The following is a 13740-nucleotide window of genomic DNA, read 5'->3' on the forward strand; positions in this document are numbered from 1 at the left end:
CGTCAGCAGGAAGCAGTCAGATGGCCCTGGGGAAAGAAAATTGATTAACATAACTGACAATGGCAAGATTACAGAAATGTTGAACGAATGGGAATGGAAAAGGGTTGTGAGGGAGTCCTGGATTAGGGGGTCTCCGGACAGCCGGACTATATCCTTTGGCCGGACTGTTGGAGTATGAAGATACGAGATTAAAGACTTCGTCCCGTGTCCAGATGGGACTCTACTTGGCGTGGAAGGCAAGCTAGGCAATACGGATATGTATATCTCCTCCTTTGTAACCGACCTTGTGTAACCCTAGCAGTCGGTGTCAAAACCGGCGGATCTCGGGTAGGGGGTCCCGAACTGTGCATCTAAGGTGGATGGTAATAGGAGGCAGGGGACACGATGTTTTACCCAGGATCGGGCCCTATTGATGGAGGTAAAATCCTACGTCCTGCTTGATTATACTTGATAATATGAGTATTACAAGAGTTGATCTACCACGAGATCGGAGAGGCTAAACCCTAGAAGCTAGCCTATGGTATGATTGTATGTTGTCCTACGGACTAAAATCCTCCGGTTTATATAGACACCAGAGGGGGCTAGGGTTACACAAGGTCGGTTACAAAGGAGGAGATACACATATCCGTATTGCCTAGCTTGCCTTCCACGCCAAGTAGAGTCCCATCCGGACACGAGATGAAGTATTCAATCTTGTATCTTTATAGTCCAACAGTCCAGCCAAGGGATATAGTCTGGCTGTCCGGAGACCCCCTAATCCAGGACTCCCTCAGTAGCCCCTGAACCAGGCTTCAATGACGATGAGGCCGGGGCGCAGTGTTGTCTTCGGCATTGCAAGGCGGGTTCCTCCTCCGAATACACCACAGAAGTGTTTGAATACAAGGATAGTGTCCGACCCTGCAAAATAAGTTCCACATACCACCATAGAGAGAATAATATTTCCACAAATCTAATCTGCTGACACGTTTTGGCAGCATGATATCATGCCACGGCCCGGTAATTATTCGAACCATTTTTCTTTAACCTGCCCCGCACATAACGCGAGGCGGTTTCTTGACATGTCTTGTCAAAGCAGAGATCGTGTTCCCCTTATTATGGGATTCTCATCAATACAGACGTGGGTAACCCAACCGCGCCATCAATTACGACGCTTGGGGGATAAGCGAGTTTTACCAGGCTAGTTGGGGCACATAGTTTAGTCCGTCCTTTATAAAGGGATAGATATCACCTTTTTCTACCCACGCCTTCTTCTGCCTTGCTCATCCATTCTCGTGCACTCGAGCTACAGCGCCCAAGTCCGCATCCTCCTCCTCAACTCTCTCCAAAACATGTCTGGAGCAGGAGGCAAGTGGATGGCCTCCTCCGTCACGGAGGGGCACATCAAAAATTTACGTGGAGCCGGATACTTAGCCGCGGACATCGCGCACCGACAGCCAGCCGCGGGGTAGGTCACCCCTACCCCAGAACCTCCCGAAAGGGTGGTCTTCCTCCCCCACATCGTCCGCAGACTGGGGTTTCCCCTCCATCCATTTGTCTGCGGCCTCATGTTCTATTATGGCTGGACTTTCATGATCTGGCCCCGAACTTCATCCTCAACATCTCGGCGTTCATCATCGTGTGCGAGGCCTTCCTCCGCGTCCGGCCCCACTTTGTCCTGTGGCTAAAGACCTTCAATATCAAGCCAAAGGTGGTGGGCGGACAACAAGCGGAATGCGGCGGAGCCATGGTGGGCAAAATGCCCAACGTTATATGGCTCGAGGGCTCCTTTGTGGGGACTGTAAAGGGGTGGCAATCGGGGTGGTTCTACATCACCGAGCCGCGCTACACCATCTGGGTGGCGGCCCCCGAGTTTCGATCCAGAATCCCCATGCGGCTCACTTCCTAGAAGGAGAAGGGCCTGTCCTAGGGTTCATCGGTGGAGTTGGACGGACTCCAGAAGTGTATCCGGAACATGATAATCAAGAAACTTAAGCTTGTCAACATAGTTCAGGTCATGCTCTTCCGCCGGATCCTCCCGTGTCAACAACGGGATTTCAACTTATGGGAGTTCGACCCGGCCCAGCACCAGACTCTACATGAGCTCTTCGACACGACGCATAAGGACGTCTGGAGGGTGCTGTTCAAGGGCGCCGAGGTCCCTCCTTCTCTTACCTAGGACCGCGGGCTAAGCGCGAAGCGCCCTGCGAATCCGGTAATTTCTGTACATCTGGTAGGATATTTATTTCCCATAGCTTAACCATGTGCGGGGTCTGAGCTCCCATGCCCTTGACAGGACTGGGTGGAGGCATCGGAGCAGATTACCTGTCCAACCCCCCTGCCCGAAGACACCGCGGACACTCTCCTGACGGAGATGCTGACTCCGGCTCCTTATAAGGTGCCGGAGAAGACCAAGAAGAAGGTCAAGGGAACCCGAAAGAGTTCCCAGCGCCAGGTGGTATCGGACTCATCGTCTGATAACTCCGCGACGCACTCCTCCCATGAAAGCGAGGAGGAAGATGAAGATGCTCCCCCTCCAGCCGGGGGAGACAAGAAAAGGAAGGCCGCCCCAACCGGGGAGGCCAAAGGGTCCAAGAAAGGAAGGACTCTCCTTCGGACTGCTCTACCACTTCCGCCGAAGGCGAAGACAAGTGGCTGCTCAGGGCCAAGCCCCTGGCGAAGTCGTAAGTATTCGGATACCAGAGTAAGTCATAGCATACCTTGCCATATAGAATTCTAGTTCCACCTTAGCAGATCTTGATGCTCGAGAAAACAAAAGATCATTAACTATACTAGAAAGCAATTTTAGGAAAATCCTGAAGAAGCACATCCTTCGGTTATTAAATTACCAGAAACAATATTGGAAAAAGCGATGTACTATCCGTTGGGTTAAATTTGGGGATGAAGACCCAAAATTCCTTAAAGCACTTGCATCCGAGAGATATAGAAGAAATGCAATCGCCTCCCTTCAGCTTGATAATGGTACAACTGTGGAAGACCATGCAGGAAAGGAGGCCCTAATCTATCACACATACAAAGAAAGACTTGGGACCTCTGGTAATTAACAAATGAAATTTGATCTTCCCAATATCATCAAAAGAAGAGAAGATTTGGATCAACTCACAGCACCTTTTTCAAGGCAAGAAATTGACTATGTCATAAAACAAATGCCAGCTGATAGAGCGCCTGGACCGGACGGCTTCACGAGACATTTCATTAAATCTTGCTGGCACATCATTAAGGAAGACTTCTATAGGTTGTGTGATCAGTTCCATGAAGGGACTCTAAATTTGGAAAGCATCAATGAAGGCTTCATCACTCTCATACCTAAGGTTTCTTCACCTGAAACAGTAAATGACTTTCGGCCTATCACTCTTTTAAATTGCTGTCTCAAAGTGATAACTAAGCTTCTTGCCAACCGTCTACAAAAGATCATTCTAAAAATAGTTCACCACAATCAATATGGTTTCATTAAGCGAAGAACTATACAAGACTGTCTCACTTGGGCCTTTGAGTATATCCACCAGTGTGAAACCTCCAAGAAAAAAATCGTTCTTCTCAAGCTTGATTTCGCTAAAGCCTTTGATACAATACAACATGGTGCTATGCTTCAAATTATGAAACATATGGGATTCAACGACAAATGGCTGTCTTGGATCGAAAATATATTCTCCACTTGGAAATCCTCGGTACTTCTTAATGGTGTCCCAGGCAGACAATTTGTTTGCAAAAGTGGTGTCCGACAAGGAGACCCCTTGTCCCCCCTTCTCTTTGTCATCGCCGCAGATCTACTTCAAGCTGCCATTAATGACACGTTCCGACAGGGGAAGATCAGACTACCTTTTGATAGGCAGGGTCAGCATGACTATCCGGTTATTCAATACACTGACGACACAATAATTATCATGCCGACATGCCCCGACCAAGCATGCACTATGAAAGGGATCCTCAATGATTTTGCCATCTCCATTGGACTCAAAATAAACTTTCATAAATCAACACTTATACCAATAAATTGTGATGAAGATCTTACAAGTGAGCTAGATGGTATTTTTGAATGTAAGATTGGAAACATGCCTTTCACTTACCTTGGTCTGCCCCTTGGCACTAATAAACCCTCCATTCAAGACCTAATGCCACTGGTGTGCTCTGTTGAACGAAGAATGACTTCTACTTTGGCGATGATGTTGTACGGAGCAAAGCTATCCTTGGTAAACACAGTCATCACATCACTTATCATCTTTGCTTTATGCACGTTGAAGTTTCCCCCAAAAATTTTGGAGCTACTTGATAAGATCCGTCGGAAATGCCTCTGGACTAAGAAAACTGAGCAAGGGGAGAAATGCAACTCCTTGGTTGCCTGGGATAGGATTTGTCGCCCAAAAGATAGTGGAGGTCTTGGGATCATCAACTTAAAGATCCAAAGCGACACCCTCCTACTCAAATACTTGCACAAATTTTACAACCATCATGACCTACCTTGGGTCGACCTCATTTGGTCTACTTACTACTCCGACAAGATACCACATGCTTCCGACCCTTGTGGTTCGTTTTGGTGGCGAGATGTTCTTAAATTAACTCCAATCTATCGTGGAATATACAAAGTGGAGGTTTTCCGTGGTGACAAAGTACTCATGTGGAAGGACCTATGGCTTGAAGATATCTTATCTGACTCTCACCCAAGGGCCTTCTCCTTTGCTCGAAATGAAGATATATCTGTGCAACAGTTTCTCACTATCACCTCCCTCGATGACGCGTTCCACCTTCCTTTATCCATGCAAGCTCATGATGAGGTCAGAAATATTCAACACCTTGTTGCCCACGTCACCTTGGACAATGGGCCCAACATAAAAGATGTTTGGTCTTATAGCTGGGGGACAACTGAATACACTGCTAGAAGATTCTATAAATTCTGCTTCATAAATGTCAAAGCTCACAAAACATACCAATGGTTGTGGAAATCCAAAGTTATAGTCAAGATTAAAGTATTTGGCTGGCTTCTCCTCTCCGATCGCATCAATACTAGAGATATGCTCAAGCGAAGGCACTATAATGTTGGAGATGATTTAAGCTGCCTCCTTTGTGGTCATGCCCAAGAAGATGTTGATCACATGATCCTCAACTGTCCATTTAGTAAACAGTGCTGGTCCAGACTTGGGATGAATCCAGAACAACATACCACGCGACTAACATACCACGCGACTACCCTGGTTGGAAACGGCCGAGAAAAACTGGAATAAACATATGTTCATGGAGACATTCCTTCAGGCATCTTGGGGTATTTGGAAGGAGAGGAAAGACAAATTATTTAGACAAATCAACCCCTCCTACAACTCTTGGCTACTAAGATTTAAAACAGATTTTGGTCTTCTTCAATATAGGGTCAAAGAAAATATGAAGGACTTCATTTTCCTTTTATTAGACTCCCTTCCATCTGACTAGTCTGGTTTTGCTAGTCTTGCCACCCCTTGCCACAAAGTGGCCAGAGTCGCCCCTTGTAAACACCTTGTACAATGTAATGTAAATGTTTGAAAGGTAATATATTTCACAGTGGGAGCCTCTCCCACTGTCACAGGTTTCAAAAAAAGTCATAGCATACCTTTGTCGCACTACTTCTCCTAACGCCGAATATGATTATGCAGACCGCCCCAAGCCCGTATCGACGTATCCTTGTCGCACGGCTCCATGGATTTGTCAGATATGGATAGCGATCCACTTCCAACCGCCTCCTCCCCTTGCCCTACGGACAATGCCGAGGTATTGTCTCAAGGGGCACCGAGCTGGGGGGAGACAGTCCCGGAGGCGCCTCAAGGCGACCTTCCGGACTCCAAGAGCAAAGGGAGCAAGGCTAACGGGGGCTCCAAGTTCGGCTCTCAGTCGAACACCGCATCGGAACCTCCAGTGGTTCCGGACTCGGGCAGGCAGCCCCCTTCCAAAAGGGGTAAGACGCCCGTGTCGGTGACCTCTGTCCATCCAGAGGCACCGGACAACCTGTTGGGAGCGCTTTGTGGTGCTTCCATCGACGAAGAGCGCCGCACTATTATGAGTGTGGTGATCAAGAAGGTTCAGTCCGCCAAGAGCGGACTGACTGAAGTCTGTGCCAGCCTTCTGACAGGCTTTGGGGTAAGTATTTAAAATATAGGAAAAATATTACCGTATAGATAGTAGCCCCTGATGCTCTCTTTGGTGTTCACAAAGAAAAGCCGAATAGAGGATCAAATAATATCTGCAGGAGTCTAATATAAGTATGTCTATATGCGTGTGTAGGCTTCGCTGCTGACCTCTGTTGCACTGACTGCGGAGGTCGCCGCACTAAAGCAGGACCTCGAGGGGTCCGAGAAAGAGCTCAGCCTTGCCAAGAGGCAGCTCGAGGAGAACAAAGGTAAGTAATACCTTTTCCTATAGATAGATATATATATACAAAAAAGATGTGATTGCTAAATGACAGGATCATCATGAATTTGCCAGGGGCCACGACCAAAGTGGCGACCCTGAAGCAAGCGCTGTCTGAGGCCGAAAACAAAGCGGCCCAGGAGCGCACCGAGCGAGAAAAGCAAGAGGCATGGGTGGGCGAGGTGCAGCAAGAGCTCTAAGCTCTCGTGACGAAGCACGAGGCCTTGGAGCTTGACTCGAAGACGCGAGAGTCTGAGCTTGCCGCGGCCCTTGAGGGCGCAAAGAATGCCAAGGCTGAAGCCCAAAAGGCCCTTCGGGAGATTGAGGCAATGAGGAAGGTAGCGGCGGGTAAGGCATTCAGTATGCAAAGCAAGCATGTAAAAGTAAATTACTTGTTACTTACCCTAGTCCGGAGGTCTCCAGGAGCATTCACAGATTTGCCCCGCAGCGTGTCGGATGCCGCAAAGTTTTACCAGGCCGAGGAGGGATGCTCGACAGAGAAGCTATTCTGGTCTCAGTATACTGGGACCAAACACCCGATGCCTAAGAGCAACCAGCTGAAGCAACTGGTCGAGCTGCACAAGGCGGCCGAACAGGACATGAGGGGCCTTATAGTCCGGATTTGGCCTGGCGACGCCCTTCCCAATAGCTACTTTGGCCTGGTGAGGCGGCTTATGGATGCCTGCCCACGGCTGGAGGCCATCAAGCAGTCTGTCTGCATTGAGCGTGCATGCTGGGCCTTTGCGCGTGCGAAGGTGCACTGGGCGAAGATGGGCGCTGAGAAGCTGGTGAAGGAGGGGCCGCCGCAGGGCAAGGAGCATCGCCACCCCGAGATGTATTATGAGGGTGTCTTGAAGGGTGCCCGTCTTGTAGCGGACGAGTGTGCGAAAGATGTAATATTTAAATGAACTTGCTCGTGTGATCCTGTATTATGAAAGCTTGTTCATATGCGCTATGCAATGCTTGTTTGAATTTAAGATATTACCTTCTGTTCGGCTATTTATCAAATTTGAGAGATGGCTAGTCGTCGGCTTCTGCCCCCATGCCACGAGTGCTGGGGTGTTTGGGATAAACCTGAGCACTCTTTTTCCCATTTTTGGGTCCTTCGAGGGAGGTGCTCAGCACAACGAACAAGGCAATCAGACTATAATGCTTTATCACTCTCACTTAGCTATAGAATTCTATAATTTTAAATTTCGGCGAAGCCCCTAGTATTCGGAAGGCCGAATTTGGGACGCTATACACGCCTTTAAGCCGGACAAAGCCGACTCCTCGCTCTGAGCGGCATAAGTCTTTAGGGACTCGAAACCTCTCGAACAGCGACCAGTCTCTCGGCATATCATGACAGTCAGTTTTAGCTTTCTCTACTGAGGTGCTTAGCCAGTTGAACCGGGGCACAATCGCAGTAGTTCTCCCAGTGCTACCTTAGCCGATATAGCGGAACGTAAGGTACCAAAACATGGGAGCCGGGCAAACCCAACTATTGACCCAAGATATGATTAGGAGTTGATGCATATAATGCTATAAGTTCAGGGTGCCGCATTATCGAAAGTGTTCGGACTTCTCATGCCGTAATATGGGGTATGCTTAAGCCCCTAGCGTATTAGTCGTACCAGGGTGTATGGGTGCTGGATGTCATGAATGAACATATATATATATATAAAGAAGAATAGAGAATGCAATAATAGTCTAGTGCTATGCATTGTTTATTCAAAAAGGTGCACTAAAGCAGAATGATACAAGTAGTGCGATGAGAAAATAGTAGGACTATTTGACATGTCCCCTCCAAGGGCAAGCTGAGGAATGGTATTAAAGCAAGTATTTCACTCGTTATCATAATCGACCTGGGAGTTCTGTGGTGCGACATAGCTTTCTGCCTCCTTGTTTCCTGCATCATGTGTTCGGCAATCATACTGCCTGACAGGGTTTCCAGAGATTAAAGTCCTGAAAGAGAGAAAAATAACAAAGCAGGAAGCCCCTAGTGCGGTTGAGCCGCGTCTTGGGCCGTGCTGTAGTCGTGCCCCCCTCCCTACCTATGCCCATGGTATTTTCAGTGTGTAATTATGTACGCGTGGCACTGATTTTGCCGTTTGGCTGGGACTGGGGTGGGGGCCGCATTGCTATGTGAGCTCGGAACGTGCCAGGCGGTCTTGTTGTCGATTACTCCGGGCGCGCTTGAAGGTGTCCGGGTCCTAAATCACCGAACTAGTGGATTGCCTTAAGAGGCTGTTTTGCGCTTCTGCTGCGAGGGCCGCAGTGTGCTCCTCCGTGCAGAGAGAGCGCTCTGTGTTTCCGTTAACTGTGATGACCCCCCGAGGTCCTGGCATCTTGAGCTTGAGGTATACATAATGCGGTACCGCATTGAATCTCGCAAATGCGGTTCGCCCGAGCAGTGCAAGATAGCCACTGCAGACCGGGACTATATCAAAGATTAACTCTTTGCTTTGGAAGTTATCCGGGGATCCAAAGACCACTTCCAGTGTGACTGAGCCTGTGCAATGGGCCTCTACACCTGGTATGACGCCTTTAAAGGTCGTTTTTGTGGGTTTGATCCTTGAGGGGTCTATACCCATTTTGCGCACTGTGTCCTAATAAAGCAGGTTTAGGCTGCTGCCGCCATCCATAAGGACTCGAGTGAGATGAGATCCGTCAATGATTGGGTCTAGGACCAGTGCGGCGAAACCGCCATGACGGATACTAGTGGGGTGGTCCCTGCGATCGAAGGTGCTCGGACAAGAGGACCATGGGTTGAACTTTGGGGCGACTGGCTCCAACGCATATACGTCCCTTAGCGCACGCTTTCGCTCCCTCTTGGGGATGTGGGTTGCGTATATCATGTTCACCGTCCGCACTTGTGGGGGGAACCTCTTCTGTCCTCTGGTGTTCGGCTGCCGGGACTCCTCCTCGTCATCGCTATGCGACCCCTTATCTTTGTTTTCGTCACTTAACTTCCTGGCCTGCTTGAACACCCAACAATCCCTATTGGTGTGGTTGGCTGGCTTGTCGGGGGTGTCGTGTATTTGACAAGAGCGATCGAGTATACGGTCCAAACTAGACGGGCCCGGAGTGCTTCTTTTATATGGTTTTTTCCTCTGACTGGGTTTAGAGCCTTTGAATCAGGCATTGACTATCGTATCCTCGATATTGTCGTTGTTGATGCGACGCTTGTGTTTGTAGCGACGTGACCTGCCATTGCCATCCTTGGTATCCGAAGTACCATGGTTCTTTGATATGTTATTGTTGTGAGCCAGCCAGCTGTCTTCTCCCGCACAAAAGCGGGTCATGAGTGTCATGAGGGCTGCCATGGATTTCGGCTTTTCCTGGCCGAGGTGTCGGGCGAGCCACTCGTCGCGGATGTTGTGCTTAAAAGCTGCTAGGGCCCCTGCATTCGGACAGTCGACGATATGATTTTTCTTTGTTAGGAACCGCGTCCAGAATTGCCTGCCCAATTCCTCTGGCTGTTGAATTATGTGGCTCAAGTCATCGGCATCTGGTGGTCGCACATAAGTGCCCTGGAAGTTGTCGAGGAATGCGGCTTCCAGATCTTCCCAACAACCAATGGATTCTGCTGGCAGGCTGTTGAGCCAATGCCGAGCTGGTCCTTTGAGTTTAAGTGTGAGGTATTTGATGGCGTGTAGATCGTCACCGCGGGCCATGTGGATGTGCAGGAGGAAGTCCTCGATCCATACCGCAGGATCTGTTGTGCCGTCATATGATTCTATACTTACGGGTTTGAAACCCTCTGGGATTTGGTGATCCATTACTTCATCTGTGAAGCATAGGAGGTGTGCGACGCCTCTGTTCTGGGCTATATTGCGATGCAGCTCAAATGAGTCTTGCCAACTGTGTTCGGCCCGACCGGACTTACTTTTAGTGTATCTAGCGTGACGGTTATCGTCTCGCATAGTGGCTCACCCCCGCGATCCGTAGATCGATCTTGCGTGTTTTGCTTTGTTCTCCAATACGTCTCGCAGGTATGGCGTATTTCCCCATGTCTTGACATTTTTATTTGAGTGGCGTCGGGGTGCGGGCTGAACTTTTGGCTAGAATGCCTCTTTGTCGCGGCCACGATGTGGCCGATCAGCCGCGTCATACACTGGAGATGTAGGTTTGAGTGCTTCCTCCTCCAGTCCGGGTAGCAACCTCCGCTTTGGGTAACCCTTGGAGGGGTGTTCGAGTTTATAATCCTCGGCCGCAAGGACTTCAATCCATCTGTCAGGTAGCAAATCTTGATCAGCTTGAAGCTGCTGTTGCTTTTTCTTAAGGCTATTTGCCGTGGCTATAAGCCGGCGCTTGAAGCGCTCTTGTTTGACGGGATCCTCATGCATGACAAATTCGTCATCGTCGAGGCTTGCCTCGTCTTCGGAGGGAGGCATGTAATTATGATCCTCCGCCTCTCCATCTGCCGCTCTCTCGGGAGGGATGGCTTCTACATCCTTGTCGGTGTCAAAACCGGCAGATCTCGGGTAGGGGGTCCCGAACTGTGCGTCTAAGGCGGATGGTAACAGGAGGCAGGGGACACGATGTTTTACCCAGGTTCGGGCCCTCTTGATGGAGGTAAAACCCTACGTCCTGCTTGATTAATATTGATGATATGGGTAGTACAAGAGTAGATCTACCATGAGATCAGAGAGGCTAAACCCTAGAAGCTAGCCTATGGTATGATTGTATGTTATTGTGTCCTACGGACTAAAACCCTCCGGTTTATATAGACACCGGAAAGGGCTAGGGTTACACAAGGTCGGTTACAAAGGAGGAGATACACATATCCGTATTGCCTAGCTTGCCTTCCACGCCAAGTAGAGTCCCATCCGGACACGAGACGAAGTCTTCAATCTTGTACCTTCATAGTCTAACAGTCTGGCCAAAGGATATAGTTCGGCTGTCCGGAGACCCCTTAATCCAGGACTCCCTCAGTAGCCCCTGAACAAGGCTTCCAATGACGATGAGTCCGGCGCGCAGTATAGTCTTCAGCATTGCAAGGCGGGTTCCTCCTCCGAATACACCACGGAAGAATTTGAATACAAGGATAGTATCCGACCCTGAAAATAAGTTCCACATACCACTGTAGAGAGAATAATGTTTCCACAAATCTTAATCTGCTGACATGTTTTGGCAACATGACGTCAAGCCATGGCTCGGTGATTATTCGAATCGTTTTTCTTCAACCAGCTCCACACATAATGCGAGGCGGTTTCTGGACACGTCTTGTCAAAGCAGAGATCGTGTTCCCCTAATTACGGGATTCTCATCAATACGGTCGTGGGCAACCCAACCGTGTCTAGGACTCCTAGGTTATAGGCAAGTCCCAAATGGCTACGAAGAGGACGCTTGATATTCACCCTCTTTATAAAGGGACAAGGCTTTTACTTTTTTCCCTCCCGTGCTCAATCGAATCCTTCCCCCGCCTCGAGTTCTAACCCCCAAAGCCTAGGTGAGGTGCTTCGGACCTTTAATCATGTCCGGATCTAGCCTTCAAGGCCGGTGGATGCCCTCCTCCGTTATGAAAGAAGATATCAAGAAGTTGAGGGAGGCCAGATATCTGACCGCCAAGGTTTCGCATCGGCTGCCTGCCCGAGGGCAGGTCGTCCCTACTCCTGAACCCAACGAGAACGTTGTGTTCATCTCCCACTTCCTCCGACGTCTCGACCTCACTCTGGATCCCTTCGTTAGAGGTTTGATGTTCTATTACGGGCTAGATTTCCACGATCTAGCCCCGGACTCCTTTCTCCACATCTCGGCATTTATTGTCGTGTGTGAGGCCTTCCTCCGCATTACCCCTCACTTTGGCCTGTGGCTCAAGACCTTTGACGTGAAGCCGAAGATGGTCGAGGGGCAGTATGCAGCATGCGGAGGCACATTAATAAGCAACATAGCAGGAGCTCCGTGGCCAAAAGGTTCCTTTCTAGAGGTGTCCAGATTATGGCAACGGGAGTGGTTTTACATCACAGCTCCCAGAAGTGCCAAGTGGGTGGTGCCCCTGCTTTCTGCTCGGTCCCTCCACCAAAACTGATGTCATGGATTAGGAGAAGACTGAGCTGGGGTCCAGCCAAGGACGTGCCTATACTACAGAGTCGCATTCAAGATATCTTCAAAGGAGATCTCAGTCTGGTTAAGGTGGTGCAAGTCATGCTAGTTCGTCGAGTCCAGCCTTGCAAACGCCGGCCCCTCCGCATGTGGGATTTCAACCCAGAAGGGTCGCGCACTATTCAGAATTTCCTCGGCCTGACGCACGAGGAGATGTACAAATCATTCTTCGGACCCCAAATAGAGTGTCCGGATACTACCGAGGACGTGGGCCTGAGCAGCATTCGTACCACTGACCAAGTAAGTAATCCTTTAGCCGAACACACCGTCTTTCATTTACCATGACGTCATTCTGAGAAATCGCTCTTTGACCAGGACTGGCTAACATGGGCGAAGATGATTCGGTGTTCGTCCCCCCTTCCTGAGGGTTTGGAGAATCCGGTACTAGAAAAGATGCTTGAGCTAGCCCCTTGCCCGGAGCCCTCAAAGGAAGATGAAGGGGGGAATAATGAGGTCGAAAGCGGGCCCCCATCGCTACCAATTCCAACCGACGGAATGAGTGCCTCCGTGAAGGAGGATAACCAAGGGGAAGAATCTGACCTTCTCTCGCTTCGGGGAAGGAAGAGGATTGCCTCTGAAGAACCGGAAACCAAGGCTTCCAAACGGGAGAGGAAGTCTCCACCAGAGGGTCCTGCCTTGGAGGGTGCTTTTGTCGCGCAAAGTCCGTGCGAGGATCAGCCTTCCAACGAGCTGTAAGTAATCAAAAAGTACTTTAATAGTGGAGATATACTACCTTACCTATGAGGAAAATAACCGAAGCGTTTATCTTGCAGTTCGGATCTTAGCCCTTCTCAGCAGAGCTCGTCTTCGGGGGATGTTCTTCCGGAGATGATGGAGAGCGAAACGCCTCCCCCGGACTCCCCCGCTCAAGAAGCGGGTGACCTTGAAGTGTCGTCACGGAGGGCCTCTCCAGATCCGGTGAGGCCAGAAGATAATCCTATAGTCACCCGAAGTCCCCACCGTGCGGCTCTTGAAGAGAGCAAACAAAAGAGTCTGGCACCGTCTGGTATGCGGTCGGACGTACTGAGGGAGCTATTGGAGCGAGCAGCCATCTCAGAAGAACACCGTACGTTGATGGGTACAGTGATGGAAAGAATTTCGTCCGCCGAAAGCGGATTGCATGAAGCCTTCATGAGTCTACTGACGGGCTTTGAGGTACGTGAAATGATATACATGTGTGATAGTACCGCACATTTTTAGGTGTGCCCTATGTAGATAGTAGCCCCTGAGACTCTGGTTGTCGCTGAGAACGGCGGCAAAAGAGGATCGTAGTCCCAGGTAATA

The 13740-nt window shown here is 49.6% G+C and overlaps 1 pseudogene; it reads left to right on the plus strand.

Annotated features, from left to right (window-relative positions):
- Positions 1-3044: 3044 nt before the first annotated feature.
- On the plus strand, positions 3045-5418 carry LOC119272485 (annotated as a pseudogene).
- Positions 5419-13740: the final 8322 nt, after the last annotated feature.

The sequence above is a fragment of the Triticum dicoccoides genome, chromosome 3A (assembly GCF_002162155.2).
Source record: "Triticum dicoccoides isolate Atlit2015 ecotype Zavitan chromosome 3A, WEW_v2.0, whole genome shotgun sequence".
In the NCBI taxonomy this organism is placed as follows: Eukaryota; Viridiplantae; Streptophyta; class Magnoliopsida; order Poales; family Poaceae; genus Triticum; species Triticum dicoccoides.